Source organism: Colias eurytheme, chromosome 31 (genome assembly GCF_061535395.1).
Source record: "Colias eurytheme isolate Ceu_HAF_F1 chromosome 31, ilColEury1 Martin Lab GWU primary, whole genome shotgun sequence".
Classification (NCBI taxonomy): Eukaryota; Metazoa; Arthropoda; class Insecta; order Lepidoptera; family Pieridae; genus Colias; species Colias eurytheme.
In genome coordinates this window covers 4,148,046-4,164,694 of record NC_143010.1, presented here as the reverse complement: position 1 = coordinate 4,164,694, position 16,649 = coordinate 4,148,046, and the positions used below count along the sequence as shown (strand labels likewise).

Below are 16,649 nucleotides of genomic sequence, written 5' to 3'. Positions count from 1 at the left end.
ACAAAGTCTGTGAGACAAATATTTCACACACAATATCTGAAAAACACAAAGAAGGTAGAAATAAATTTTTAAAGAATTGAAACTGAGAGCATATAAAATCATAAAAAGAATAATACTTTTTTATTTGCAGGATAGGTAATTAACAAAATTACAAAATTTGGGAAAGTAGGAAAAAAGATTATACGCAAATAATAAACTGCGAAAATTTTGGACTTTTTTCACTTTTTGCTCTAAAAGTCATAAACTATGCGTTACCGACAAGTATCATTCAGTACATAAATTAAGTTTATTAAATTTGCAACAATTTAAGCCTAATTAAAGCTCTCTAAATCGTATAGCGACTAAACTGTGGCCATTCGAAGATGGTTCATTTTTCCCGAAATATTGAAATTTTTAGTTTTGCTCCCGTTTGAAGCAAAATATTGGCAAAAACCGCTCGTTCTATGAGAAGGTCGTATAATAAAGTTGTAGTGCATTTAATTTTCTTTCATAAGAGCATAGAACAAAGTCTGTGAGACAAATAGTTCACTCACAATATCTGAAAAACAAAAAGAAGGTAGAAATAGATTTTTAAAGAATTGAAACCGAGGGCATATAAAATCATAAAAAGGATAATACTTTTTCATTTGCAGTATAGGTAATTAACAAAATTACAAAGCTAATTAAATTTGCAACAATTTAAGCCAAACCGCAGCTCTCTAAACCTTATAACAACTAAGCTGTGGCCTTTCAAAGATAGTCAGTTTTTCCCGAAAATTTCAAATTTTTAGTTTTGCTCCCGTTTGAACCAAAATATTGGCAAAAACCGCTCGTTCTATGAGAAAGTCGTATAATAAAGTTGTAGTGCATTTAATTTTCTTTCATTAGAGCATAGAACAAAGTCTGTGAGACAAATAGTTCACTCACAATATCTGAAAAACAAAAAGAAGGTAGAAATAAATTTTTAAAGAATTGAAACTGAGGGCATATAAAATCATAAAAAGGATAATACTTTTTCATTTGCAGGATAGGTAATTAACAAAATTAAATTTTCTACAACTTTATTTTATGACCTTCTCATAGAACGAGCGGTTTTGCCAATATTTTGGTTCAAACGGGAGCAAAACTAAAAATTTGAAAATTTCGGGAAAAACTGACTATCTTTGAAAGGCCACAGCTTAGTTGTTATAAGGTTTAGAGAGCTGCGGTTAGGCTTAAATTGTTGCAAATTTAATTATCTTTGTAATTTTATTAATAACCTATCCTGCAAATGAAAAAGTATTATCCTTTTTATGATTTTATATGCCCTCAGTTTCAATTCTTTAAAAATCTATTTCTACCTTCTTTTTGTTTTTCAGATATTGTGAGTGAACTATTTGTCTCACAGACTTTGTTCTATGCTCTTATGAAAGAAAATTAAATGCACTACAACTTTATTATACGACCTTCTCATAGAACGAGCGGTTTTTGCCAATATTTTGCTTCAAACGGGAGCAAAACTAAAAATTTCAATATTTCCGGAAAAATTAACCATCTTCGAATGGCCACAGTTTACTCGTTATAAGGTTTAGAGAGCTGCGGTTAGGCTTAAATTGTTGCAAATTTAATAACCTTAATTTATGTACTGAATCATACTTGTCGGAAACGCATAGTTTATGACTTTTAGAGCAAAAAGTGAAAAAAGTCCAAAATTTTCGCAGTTTATCACGTGGTGCGCAGCGAGCACAACTTTTTCGAAGTTGCAAATTGGGATTTACATCACCCTAACTGATCCAAACAACATACCAAAAATTCAAATCTACATCGTGCTTTGCGAATTTAGGGTTTTTTAGTGTCGATTTCTACTGGCCTATTGCTACAAATGTATTGTATATGCGCACATCGGAAGCACATTTGTAGCGTGGCACCGCTTTGAGAATGTCAACATCATCGTCTGATGACGACGATTTCTTGGTGTGGCGCCACAATTATCGAACGTGTTCGATCTTGAATTTGTGTAGCGCGGACAACGTCTCGCCACAAAGTGCGCCCGCTACAAATGTTTCCTCGGTGTGCGTGCTCGCGTACAAATATTAAGGGGGCGATAAATGTGTCGCGTTTCAAATGTGGCGCCACAATTATCGAACGTGTTCGATCTTGAATTTGTGTAGCGCGGACAACGTCTCGCCACAAAGTGCGCCCGCTACAAATGTTTCCTCGGTGTGCGTGCTCGCGTACAAATATTAGGGGGGCGATAAATGTGTCGCGTTTCAAATGTGGCGCCACAATTATCGAGATACGAGTGTATGCCTGGTGTGCGGCGCGCCTAAGTATCTATACCTACATACATAAGTGAACAATGTTCAAATAATAATGAGGTATTTTTTGTATCTTGGTAAGTTTTTATAAGCTTTACAAATCAATAATTTAACAAAAACCGGCTTCAAGTGTAGAAGAGATAATTTAATAATAATCGGCTTTTCGCCCGCGGCTTCGACTGCTTTGTGTAATCTGGAGAACCGCTCTATCATGAAAAAATGCATCAAAATCCGTGTAGTTTTAAATATCTAAGCATATCATATCCAGGCATATCCTACTAATATTATAATTTATGCGAGTAGGTATGTGAGGATGTGTGTGTGTGTTTGTTACCTACTCTTTCACGCAAATACTAATGAACCGATTACAATGAAATTTAGCACACATATTATAGACAGAGGGGAGTGACTTTGTTTTATACTATGTAGTGATTGACTAGCTTTCTGCCCACGGTTTCGCCCGCGTGGTCTTGTATATTTTTTTGAAGTGAAACTTCCTTAGGCGCTTTGTGAGTAAAATTTCAAAGTCGCGTCATGGCAATACCATCACGCCACGGAGTAAGGCGACTATTTTTATATCTTAGCTTTTATTTCTTGGACATGCCTGTTTACTAACGATGTTTTCCTTCACCTGTAGATGTCTTTCTTAATATATTATGTATATATTATTATTTATTACTTTATGTATTAGAATTTGTGTCATATCTATGGCTAAGTACCACTTTGACGAACTTTTTGGTCCTCTTACATGACGGTTTCATCAGAAATCGTTCTCTGATGGTGTGATGTGAATAAAAAATCTATCAATAATATTTTGCAAGTTCATCTCTTCTATAAATTATTGAGTCATTCAGTTATATGATGACACTCGCAGATTTCACGATTTTAATGATGTATAATTTAAGAGTCGTTATGTGTACATGTGTTGTTATGTCTGTCAGTTTTTTGCGTGATTATGATAGACTACCTACAGGCCCATATTGAAAAAATTATGGGTCATTTGAACCACCAGCCCCCCTAGTCGTAGATACGTTTATCTACAGCTTACGTCAATCTCATATTCGTAGTCTATTCTATTGAACGCTACGCTAACAGAAAGCCACTTGACTATAGGGGGGCAGGTGACCTATCTAGAACGATATAAGGGCATAAATTAATAAGATTCAGCTATATTTAAAACTAGTTGTAACAGATATAGAATTTTCAGTGTGTATGTCCGTAAAAGTGATGGCTGAAGAGATGCCATCTTACATAGAAGAGATGAAAGATGAAATGTCGCCAACTGTATACACACGATTTGACGACAAAAGCAAAGGTAGTTTACATACAAATAATGTGTGCGTGTACACACGTAAGAAGTGAAACTTCTTTATCACCTTATTTTTCAAAAAATAATTTACTATATGCAACTTTACAGAAATACGTCAATCACGCGTGGTAGGGATAAAATCGATATGGCGCGTAGCGGAAAAATGTCACGCGTAACGAAAAAATGTTACACTAAATTTTTTTCCAACCCCGATAAAGAAGTTTCACTTCATAAATCACCTGTTTGTTTGTATGTACCATCTTAGGCCACATCTTGGCTTTCCATCAGGCGAGATTGTGGTCAAGCGCTTCCCTATCTAGAATTAAAAAAAAATGTAACCGTCTCCAATAGACTCGATTTTGATCCATTTTAAAAGGACAGCTTTAATTCCAACTAGAACAAGCCTTATGTATGTTAAATGTTTGTATATTTACTGAAAAAATAATAATAATAATTCTTATTTTATAATTAACATTAACCCTCAGTATACAAACCGAAAACATTAGAAGAACTGCTGGGAGACACACGTCGGTATTGGAAAACCCAGCGATGGGGTACAAACCAATACGGAACATACGGGAATAGAGGCCAAGTGTGTGTCTACATACAGATGTCTTATAAGAACGCGTAAGTAGGTATACATTAAGTGGCAAAACAATGAGTACCGTTTTCATGGCATAACATTCTGTTTATGCCAGTTATGTGGCAACAATTACGCGGCAAAATATTGTTTGATGTTTACATGGCATTAAATTCTGTTCATGCCACTATTGATGCATACAATAAGTAACGTTTACACAGTATAGCATTGTGTTACGCGCCATTTATTTGGCGACAATTACGACAATTACGGGAAGACGAAGCGTGGGACGACCTCCCACAAGATGGACAGACGACCTGGTCCGAGTGGCCGGGAGCCGCTGGATGCAGGCCGCCGGTGACCGGTCGTACTGGAAATCCTTGAGGGAGGCCTTTGTCCAGCAGTGGACGTCCCACGGCTGATAAGAAGAAGAAGAAGAATTACGACAATTATTTTAACATGGCGTAACATTGTTTTCAGTATTATTATTGATGTTTCTTGAAGTAATAAGTAGTGCTAACTGAATAATATAGCTGTTTATTAGTTCGAATCACTCCAAAACGTAACGTAAACTAATATTGAGAGAGTTGTATTTATGATTATTATAGTACTGTTAATGATGGTGATAAATTTAATAGTGCTTCTAGAAGAAGTCTAATTGAATAAATAAATGTTTGTGTTTGAGTTTGATGACCATTCCAGTATCACCAATATGAAGCGCTATTTCCGCATTCGAGGTACATACGCTGAAAATTCGGAATACGAAATTGGCTACGTCACACACGAAATAATATTCCATTACCAGGTAAACCATTATTTATTACTAGCTGTGCTCAGCTGTTTTACCCGCAGTGCTCCGCTTCTGTTGGTCTTAGCGAGATGATAGCCTATAGCTATCCTCGATAAATGGACTATCTAACAGTGAAAGAATTTTTCAAATCGGACCAGTAGTTCCCGAGATTAGCGCGATCAAACAAAAAAATCTCTCCAGATTTATAATATAAGTATAGATTACAAAAAAAACGATGACGTAATAGAATTATAATCAAAATCACAATATTCATATAGATTTATAATTATAAGCCTCGAGCTCAATCTCCCTCACTGTGGTATAATATAATAAATAAATAAATAAATAAATATTATAGGACATTATTACACAATTCTACCTAGTCCCACAGTAAGCTCAATTATGGCTTGTGTTGTGGGTACTAGGCGACGATAAATATAATATTTAATAAATACATATATGTATTTTATAAATACATATGTATTTAATAAATACATATATATAGATAATAACACCCAGACCCAAGAACAAATAGTTGAGTTCATCACACAAATATTTGCCCTGACCGGGGATCGAACCCGGGACCGTCGGCTCAGTAGGCAGTTACTTTACCACTGCGCCAACCGCGTCGTCAATAATGGTTCTTTCGTGGTTATTAGTTATCATACCATGGTTCCAGATCCTTCTAGAACTTTACCAGCTAATCGAGAAGCGGTTTCTCCTACACCCAAAACTCAACGCCGCTCCAACAGAGCTCATGCTATACTTCTATTCAAACATCGTTGAGGAAAGCAGAACAATAATATACTTGTGTAATATGCTGCATGAGGTCGAACTGAAGTACAAGGGCAGAGGCTCGAAGAAGAATGCGTTTGATGATTATTTAGGTAAGTAATTATCTATATACATTAGGCCCTTCGCTCATGGAGCTACTCAAAAAGAACTAGTCACAAACTCAAATTACTAACGAGTTGCCTGAGCGTCACAGCCCATACATGTTCTATGGAGATTCGCACACGACGCGACTAGTTACTAACTGGTAAGTAACGCGTTAGCAACCAATCACGCGCGACACGTCGTGCCGGTCTCCACTCTCCACGCTACTGGTTTCCCGAGTTTCTTTGTTTTTTATGATAAAAATGAACGAGCAAATAACAGAAGTGACTGAAACCTTATAACTTGAGTAGCGTTGTATGCGAGATACAATTTGTAACTGGTTCGTAATCGTAATTACTGATTAGTTCAGTCATTTTTGAGTAGCTCCATGAGCGAAGGGCCTTATACATATATAAAACTCAAAGGTGACTGATATAGTGATCTATCAACGCACAGCCCAAACCACTGGACGTATCGGGCTGAAATTTGGCATGCAGGTACCTAGATGTTAGGACGTAGGCATCTGCTAAGAAAGGATTTCCCGAAATTCTTGCGGGAACGGGAAAAATGGGGATGCACGTACAAAGTCGTGGGCGGAAGCTAGTTTTTTTATAAAACTAAAGTCAAAACTTAACCAAATAAGGGGACCAAATAGGAGACAGTTTGCAAATATTAAACGAATTAAAGTCGAAAGTCAAATCAAATCAAATCAAATCATTTATATGCAATCAAACATGGCTACAACATAACAAAGAACGTGGTACATTTGTTGTGACATTTTGAACAATGTCCTATGCTAGGAAAAAACCTGTCTTAGGTAACAATTAAGAAACAGGCGTATTCAGCAGGTACCTACTTTTATTGAAGTCGGTTGATAAAGCTATTAAGCTTGGGATGCTCTGCAGAAGTGATAATTTAAGTTGCTGGGCTGGGAGCAAGACAGATTGGCGCCGAAACGCGATAGGTAAAAAAAGCGGTTTATTCACCACGCCCTTCTATAAGAAGGTATCACGCAAAAATGAGTCGTGAACCTTTTATTAGTCGTTATCAATTCTGAAAATGGCTCTATGTTGGCCACAACTGTGCATTATGTATTTTGTTGCTAAATGCCGTTGTAATTAGTTTGAATTCTGTTTTGTCCACAATTAAAACAAAGACGTGTGGCACTCGGGGACTGCCGCGGTAAAGCTATTGCGTAGCATGCCTTCAAGCCACACCTCCGCGCCCGTCGGAGTGGGGAGCGTGAGGTTTTTCGTTACTTAATTTCTGGATTCGGTCCCCGCGCTCAAGGCCCGCGATAGAATCTATGCAATAGCTTAAAAACAATCCATAAAGTTAAAAAAAGTCTAACCCTTGAAATTATTGTATTGTCACCGATCCTTGATGAGTGTATAGTTTGAATTCAATCTGTCCGTTTAATGTGGGTCAAAATCTAATATAAAGGAGTCGGTTACATACAAACATACAGGTGAAGCTAATAAATAAATATTTTTATGCTAATAAATAATTAGAACTTTATCAAACAGATGAATCAAGCAAAAGGGGCTCAAAATCAAAATCAAACGTGCCACTAACAAAAGAAGAGCAGTACGAAGAGTATATTAAGATGAAAGAAAGAGAAGCAGCTAGGAAGAGAAGACAGTTAGCGAAGCAGAGAAAGCAGATGGAGAAGTATGGAGTGAGGACGCGGCCATCCATATTCGTTACTAAGAAAGGGTACTAATTTCTTTCGATTCTATTTTTAATATGATCTATACTTAATATGTATTATAAAGCTGAAGAGCTTGTTTGTTTGTTTGTTTCTCAGGAACTACTGGTCCGATTTGAAAAATTCTTTCGGTGTTAGATAGCCCATTTATCGAGGAAGGCTATATATAATCACGCTAAGACCAACAGGAGCGGAGCAATGTAAAAATAGTATAATCTTATTAGATATTGGTAAAGTTCGACGGCATGTGACACTTGGCTTGACTTCGCACTTGGCCAGCGTGGTGGATTATGGCCTGTACCCTCATAGGAGGCCCGTGTCCCAGCAGTGGGAACGTATATGGGCTGATGATGATGATGAATAGATAAAAGTATTGTTATTTGTAGAAAATCGTTAAGGGGAATAGTTTATTTATAATCTAACTAGCGGTCCGCCCCGGCTTCGACCGTGGTACATATTTCGCAATAAAAGGTAGCCTATGTTCTTTCTCAGGGTCTAAAGATTGTCTGTGCCAAATTTCATGAAAATCGGTTGAGAGGTTTATGCGTGAAAACCATACATACATACATAATTACAAACTTTTCCTGTTTATAATATAAGTATAGATATAGAAGATAGAGCATATTTGATGATTTGTTTGCGTCGATTTAATTTAAAAAAATACTAACCTGAACTAATTTAAAAAAATATAAACAAAGTCGCTTTCTCTGTCCCTATGTATGCTTAAATCTTTAAAACTAAGCAATGAATTTTGATGCGGTTTTTTTTATTAGATAGAGTGATTCAAGAGGAAGGTTTTAGTATATAATTTATTACGTTTTAAAAAAAGCGGGCGAAGTCGCGGGCGGAAAGCTAGTATGTAATATAATTATCGATAAGATAGATAGAATACTGGGGGATATGTTTAGTTTTTATAGAAGGAATCATAATAATGATTTGTGTAATGTAACTAAAATCCGACATCTATTTAATTATAATATGCTAGTGTCTCATTATGACGAGTTAAAGTCGTAATAATATTTCTTTTTCCAGTCGTTTCCCGCTACATTATGGATGGTCAATAGAAGAATGGTAACTTCGATTAAAATTTTAAATACATACAAATTTTCTTTTATTTTTAAAACTACCCTCGTTTAAAAAGTATTGTTGTCTTGTTAAGTTGTCTTGGATACTTTCATAGACTCTACATACATGTATTATACTAGAGAGATGCTTTGGCGAAAAGCTATACATATAAAAAATTAAATAAATCATTGAAAAAAATACATAAATAGCATGAATTATATTGCAGTTAGCTAGTTTACAGATTTATATCTACTTATGCGATTTTCGATTCATTTTGTTATGTAAAAATCCAACTTACAAAAGAAGAGGTACTTACACTAATTTTAATTTGTATTTGAAAAACTTGTTAAATGTATTCAAGTACAGTAGTGTAGTTAATTAATATACGCAGTTCTTGTCTCTATAGATAACAATTAATGTAAACAATACAATACATTAAAAGACGATTCGCGATTGTCTCAGAAATAAAAGATGTTTGCAAAAAAATTATTAGCATTCAGTTTCTTATCAGTAACCTTCTACATAACCTAACATTTTTGAGTCGAATCTGCATGATTTTATTGAAATATTTGCCTTACTTCTTTGCTCTACAAAAAGCTATTTTTAATGCAAGTTTCAGAAAAGGCAGTCCAAAAATCACGGCTTCATCTTTTTATTTATATAATAGAAAACGTGTTATCAACAAGCTATCACTGTATCACATGCTAAAAATAAATCATTCACTTTGACGTAATTGCCAGCCAGTCGTTTAGTGTCCGCCATATTGGCACGTCGCTTGTAACACAAGTATAACCCGGCCAAATTGTGTGTACGCGTTTTCCCGCTGTAGTGTACCGTGATACGCGCGTTTCAATTCGGTTGCATAATACCGAGTCGATTGTTTGTTTTTTAATTTTTTTTTTCGGAATTGCCCCGTGTGTGTTCGTAAACAGCCAAGTGATTTGTGAAGTGTACTGGATTGCGCAATAAATCATAGTAAGTACAAATTCGCGCATGATGTAATCGCAACTCTAGGAATTATTTACGATTCTGTACAAAATTATCTTCTATTTGCGACTCATTTTTAATCTATAAGATATAACGCAATATGTGATTATTTAATATACATACTTTCACTTTTCGCGCGCTTTTAGTTTGAAATGTCACGCAGAACTCCAAAATTCGACTGAAGGCAGCAAACTTTTTGATTGAGGAAAATGTTTGCTTTATTACCTTGGATATAAAAACTAAAAAGGTTTTTAAAAATAGTTTTTGTTTATGGCGTTTTATAAAACACTAAGTTTCAATAGGCTTTAAAAGATTAGAATAGAGTAGATTATAATTGAATGATCGCGAAAATGCGAAAATATTATTTTTATATTCGCAAATAAATGGCGGGAAATTCAAAATATTAGTAAAGATTTAATTCTGTCATTTCTAATTATCTATTATTATTTTATGAGTAGTAGTGACAATTTTTTTTTTCAAATCCTATTGAGAATGATATTAAAATTATTTAAAAAGAAATAGCGCCATTTGTGCACATATTCATGTTGATAATAAAAAAGTTTAAAGAATAAATAGGTAAATAAATAATAAACCTATACTATTATAGTTTCAATGGACGCAATTTAAATTAAATCATAGACACGTGGAATTCAATTTAAATTATTAATAATTCAATTTCACTGGGGTTAGGTTAAACCGCAGCATTGTTATTCGAAAATTATTTACCTTATTATGTTTGTTATAATGTTAAGGTATCTATATAATATATATATAAAACTCAAAGGTGACTGATATAGTGATCTATCAACGCACAGCCCAAACCACTGGACGTATCGGGCTGAAATTTGGCATGCAGGTAGATGTCATAACGTAGGCGTCCCCTAAGAAAGTATTTTAGAAAATTCATCCCCTAAAGGGGTAAAATAGGGGATGAAAACTTATTCCATGAAAATTTATCTTTTCCATGCAAGCGAAGCTGCGGGCAACAGCTAGTAAACTATAAAGTTATTAACCCTACAGTCTTAACTCTAAAGGCAAGGCAAGGCAAGGTACACGGGTAAAGTAGACGGTAGAGTAGAGTGGTAGAGTAACTATCCTACTTAGTACTTACTATATTAATGTGGACACCATTGTTAGAGCAGAGAACTAAAATTTGGTAGAGTAGCTAAGCAACTCGGGCAAGCTACTAGAGTGGTAGAGTAACTATCCTACTTACTATACTAATATAGACACCATTGGTAGAGCAGAGTACGAAAATTTGGTAGAGTAGAGTAGTTCAAGGTTCTTTTTTAAGTATATTTAAATTGTTGATTTTGTTTATATTAAGAAAAGTTTAAATGTCAGTTTTACGACTTGCTGATAAAGATACTGATAGCAAGCTGATAGCATTTAACACTTTGGTTTGTATTTTCATACATTAATTGTCATTCTGATAGATAAGTTAACTGAACTTTTCTAGTATTTATGAAACTGCTGCATAATATCTATACTTTCTAATACTAAGTTGAAGAGTTTGTTTGTTTCAAACTCAAACCTACTGGTTCGATTTAATCCTTTCCGCCCGCGGCTTCGCCCGCGTTTTCAAAGAAAAACCCGCATCGTTTCGGTTCCCGTGGGATTTCCAGGATAAAACCTATCCTATGTGTTAATCCAAGTTACCCTCTATATGTGTGCTAAATTTCATTGTAATCGATTCTGTAGTATTTGCGTGAAAGAGTAACAAACACACCTACATACACATTACACATACCCATACATCCATCCTCACAAACTTTCGCATTTATAATCAAGTAGGAAGAATAGGATAGGAAAGATATCTATTTACTATAATTAAATAATTGTAGGTACTTATAATTGTCGTTTGTACATTAATAAAAAAAATATGCGTGTACTAGTAGAGTACACACGTAAGAAGTGAAACTTCTTTATGACCTTAAAAATGTCACGAGTATGGCGTAACGCAAAAATGTCACGCGAACGGCGTAACGCAAAAATGTCACGCGTACGGCGTAACGCAAAAATGTCACGCGTACGGCGTAACGCAAAAATGTTACACTAAATTTTTGTCCAACCCCGATAAAGAAGTTTCACTTCAAAAAGAAACAAAACAATATATTTATTATCAAACTTAACACCTAGGTGGTAAATATACTCATAATAACAAGAGCACTTTACTTATCTAAAAATCACGAATTTTCCATATATATTGTTATTATTTCTAAGTATTAGTACCTATTAAAGTTATTAGTTATTAGTATTAAAATAAATATTATTTATATCCTACTTCCTACTTTATTATAAACGCGTAAGTTTGTAAGAATGTATGTATGTTTGTTACTCTTTCACGCGAAAATAAATGAACAAAGTTTGTATTCAAAATCGCGTCTAAAGGAGTCGGTTCCATACAAACATACAGGTGAAGCGTAAAATATACCCAAAAGTATAATCTACACATAAAACAAATATTTTCATTATCTAGCTATTAGATAACACGAACAAAAATGAATTTTTATCTTTACAAAAGTCGCGAATGTAAAATATTGAAGTCAATGAGGAAAATTATAAAAAAAAATTGGAAAACACCTCAATTTCACAATATACAGATACAACCAGTAGGGAAACTTCATACAAACGTTCGATATGACTCACGCACACTAGCAAGCGTGTTGACGAAAATCGTGAGGGTATTCTATATCTGTCAATTGTCATAATACCGGAATACCCTTATACGATTCTCGTAAACACGCTTGCTTGTGTGCGTGAGCCATTTCGAAGTTCGAACGTTTGTACGAAGTTTCCCTACTGGTTGTATCTGTATACTGTATCAATATTACAAATTGGAAAAACTTACCCGTCTAGACGTTTTTGTTCATAGCAACATATATGTGCGATTTTATTCATCTCTATACCTATTTATATTATGTGTTTAGTATTACAACCATACGTATATTATAAATCTTCTCTATATCTCCTATATCTAGATTATAATATATAACTAGATTTCCGCCCGCGGCTTCGCCCGCGTTTTCAAAGGAAAACCCGCATAGTTCCCGTTCCCGTGGGATTTCCGGGATAAAACCTATCCTATGTGTTAATCCAAGTTACCCTCTATATATAATATGTGTGCTAAATTTCATTGTAATCGGTTCAGTAGTTTTTACGTGAAAGAGTAACAAACATCCATACATCCATATATCCATACATCCATACATCCATACAAACTTTCGCCTTTATAATAGTATTAAGATTAAGATATACAATATTATAAAGCTGAAGATTTTGTTCGTTTGTTTGAACTCGTTTATCTCAGGATTTAGTGGTCCCATTTTAATAAATTCTTTCGGTGTTTGATAGCCCATCGAGGAAGGCTATAGGCCATATAATATATCATCACGCTAAGGGCAATAGGAGTGGAGCAATGCGGGTAAAACCACGGGGCACAGCTAGTAATATATAAAATTATTGGAATTTTTTATATATGTTTTGAAGTTTACTTATGTATATCAATATTCTATTTATTATTTACATGGCAATATAAAGTGTAGATAGTTAAATATATGTATAACTAGCGGTCCGCCCCGGCTTCGCCCGTGGTACATATTTACGTTTTCTCTACATAAAAACCATCCTCGTATTTCAAGGAATATAATAAAAAAAGAATTATCGAAATCGGTTCAGCCGTTCTCGAGTTATGCGCTTACCAACACATTTTGCGATTCATTTTTATATATAAGAAGATGATTATTTTAGTCCTATAACTTCTATACAAGTTTTCCTTAAGCATTGACGTCAAGCGATGGTATTTTATGAAATAACCTACATTAGAAGTTCCGTTGTTATATTATATGATGGCAGACGTTGAAATAAGTGGTCACTTAAAAAATTTCATTAAGAATAGGTTCACAATAGTTTTTTGTGATATCCAATAATTAATACACCAATTTAATAGGCAACATTTGAAGTCTATCAATTTTATCTTCAAAGAGAGGTGACCTGCTTAAAAACATCGATTAAAGTTGACGCAGTTGACGGCTTGAAGCGGTCGCAACTGCTCGAAGCTCGAGCAGTCATGTGTACGGCGGTGAATGAATGTCTAGTTCACCATGCGGGCGCGGCTTCAAGCCGTCCGCGTCGTCGGTCTCAACTGCTTGAAGCTGTCCGTGTACGGCCGCCCTTACACTTTTCAACTCATGAAATTATTGTATTGTCTCTTGATAAATCTGTCCTATTAAAGTGGATCAAAAACAAAAAGAATAAATTACCAACAGGTGAAGTCAGTTAGTGTTAATATAAAAAGAATTTGTTTGTTTGAACGGGCTAATCTCAAACATAGTTGCTTTTTTTTTCTAAAAAAAGTTGCGCAACAATAACTCAAGCCAGTAGTTCACATTAGCTCATACAAACATTCAGTTTGATTTATTATATTAGTATTGAAAATAATTCGGTGCGTAACAGGAAAAACATTTGCCAGTGTCTGTGATTTCCTCTGACTCATCTTGGTGTTTTAATTTTATTGTTTTTTAAAATACATACATGTTGTATACGTGACTTTGTCCATATTCGTGTATTAACTCTCCAGAAATATATGTAACAAGCTGTTCCCCGCAGTTTTACCCGCATTGCTCCGTTCCTGTTGGTCTTAGCGTTATTATAATACAGCGGCTATTGTAAATCACCAGCAACCTCGCAGGAGAGGATAGCTAACATCATAAGTAACAACATTTGTTCTATGACTATTGGCATAACGCAATAAATTATTTTTAAATGATTTTTAAGCTTTTATTGTACTCTCCTAACATTTGATTGTATAAAAACTACGCAAAAAATTAAGATCAATATTGACATAGACATTTTTTTCCAAGAACCTTTACATAAAAACGCCTACATGGAATGCTAATTTTTTTCCTCAAAAAACTATCGCTATAAATAAAGACATATTTGTATGTATTTATTCAAATTGTTAACCGAATCAACGCACTATGAATTTTGTTGAGCCACAGAATACATAATATGTAGTAGCTAACTGCCACACTCAGAGACGTTTAATGGTTACTTAAGTCGTTCCTTAGTACAGATTTAAAAAAGTTCGCTCTCAGAGACAGTTAACGGTTCATTACCGTCCCTTAATGACAATTAAAGTTAAGTACAGCAAAACCTTTACTTAACTTTTTAATGGTTGATTTTGACATTTGCGTTTGCGGACTTGAGGTTATATTTTTATTTTTAATAGGTAAAAAAATCACATTAGCATTAATTAAAAGTTTTTTCAATATTAAAGATCGGTAAAGATGTCTGATCTCATAGACTTTATTGACTTTGTGGACTATGCCAGAAGGAATAGAGAAGTCGGGCCGAGGCGGTATTTACGAGATACCTAATTATGATCCCTTCACAAAATACTCTGTTCAGGAATTCCATGCACGATATAGATTCACACAAGATTCTGTAAAAAATGTTACTTATATTGCCTTTGCTGGCACCCGACCTAAGGAAACCAACGAAAAGAGGATTACCATTTGCTCCGGAAATAATGTTGCTGCTGACATTACGCTACTTTGCTCTTTTTTATCAAATAAAGCTAAAAAAAAATATATAGGCACGACATCAGCGTCTAGTAAATCGGAGTTTAAAGAAGGATGCTGTGAAAAAACATAATGATATTAATGAGGATTCATTAATCCATTCATGATCCAACAAATTGAAAAAATTCATTTATAGAAAACATAAATAATTAAAATTGATGACACTAATTCAATGTAAACTTATGGTTAATTCTTTTGTTGCACACAATATGTAGCCATGTTTTTTAAGCCCCGCCCACTGGTCCATTGTCAATGGATACTTAAAGTTGTCATTAAATAATGAACCCTTAAATTTTGTCTCTGGGATGTAGCGTCAATTAGCAGATTTAATGATAATTAATAACTCATTAGGACTAATTTAATGAATCTTTCTGAGTGTGGCAGTAAACGCTACAGAACGGACACTCTCCACCTCCCGCCAAAATTAAACTTACCTCACCCCCGCGCGATCAGACATAAAATGGGCCATATTTTTCTGCAAGGACGATACGCAACGAAGATTGACAACATTAATCAAATTGACTTAAAGTAATTTTATTATTTTGGATTTGTGATTATCGTTTTTCGTAGAAAATGGTTAGATATTGTGCTGTTTACGGATGTATTTCATCAGAAAAACGCGAATTTTTTTTACGCTAGTCACAAATGTGCCAACCATAAAGCGTTAACACACACATTTGCAGTCTCTACAGTTTGACTGTCAAAACGATAATTTTTATGGAGTGTCCGGAGTGTGGTTGAGCCTAAACATAGTATTACAATATTTATATTGTAATACTGTGGCCTAAAGGTAGTAAAATTTAAAATTAATGTAATTTTTTTTTGTATTAATGAATAAATTGTATTGTAAATTTGACCTCCCTATCGCATTGGGTAAACTGTAATGGTAGGAATGGTTTTATTTAAATAAATAAAAAATAAAAAATTATAGTTCCGACTTCGTTCAGCGACTCATTTTACATGCTTGACGTCCGCCCCGGCTTCGCACGTGGTACATGTTAACACTTTCTCTCGATATGATCGAGATATATGTATGTACTACATATATCTCGATGCTCGATATAACAACCATCCTCGTACTTCAAGGAATATTATAAAAAAGAATTTATGAAATTGGTTCAGCCGTTCTCGAGTTATGCGCTTTCCGACACATTTTGCGATTCATAATAATCCATACTAATATTAAAAATGCGAAAGTAACTCTGTCTGTCTGAATGTTACACAATCACGCCTAATCTACTGAACCAATTTTCATTAAATTTGGTATGGAGATATTTTGATACCCGAGAAAGGACATAGGCTACTTTTTATCCCGGGAAAATAACGCAATCCCGGAAATCCCACGGGAACGGGAACTATGCGGGTTTTTCTTTGACTGCGCGGGCGAAGCCGCGGGCGGAAACCTAGTATTATAGATATAGACTAGCTGTGTTTAGCAGTTTTACTCGCATTGCTCCACTCCTATTAGTCTTAGCG

General features: G+C 34.7%; 1 protein-coding gene and 1 long non-coding RNA gene across 2 annotated transcripts in view; both read left to right on the top strand.

Moving 5' to 3' along the window:
• LOC149895543 (uncharacterized) overlaps positions 1-16,649 on the top strand; it is a 208,525-nt gene that overhangs the window by 142,763 nt on the left and 49,113 nt on the right. The gene's annotated exons all lie outside the window — the stretch shown is intronic.
• Positions 9,362-16,649, top strand: part of LOC149895542 (segmentation protein cap'n'collar-like) — a 140,351-nt gene continuing 133,063 nt past the window's right edge. Inside the window, exon 1 of the mRNA XM_090118943.1 lies at positions 9,362-9,579. The gene's annotated coding sequence lies outside the window, so the exon portion shown is untranslated. The remainder of the gene's footprint in view (positions 9,580-16,649) is intronic.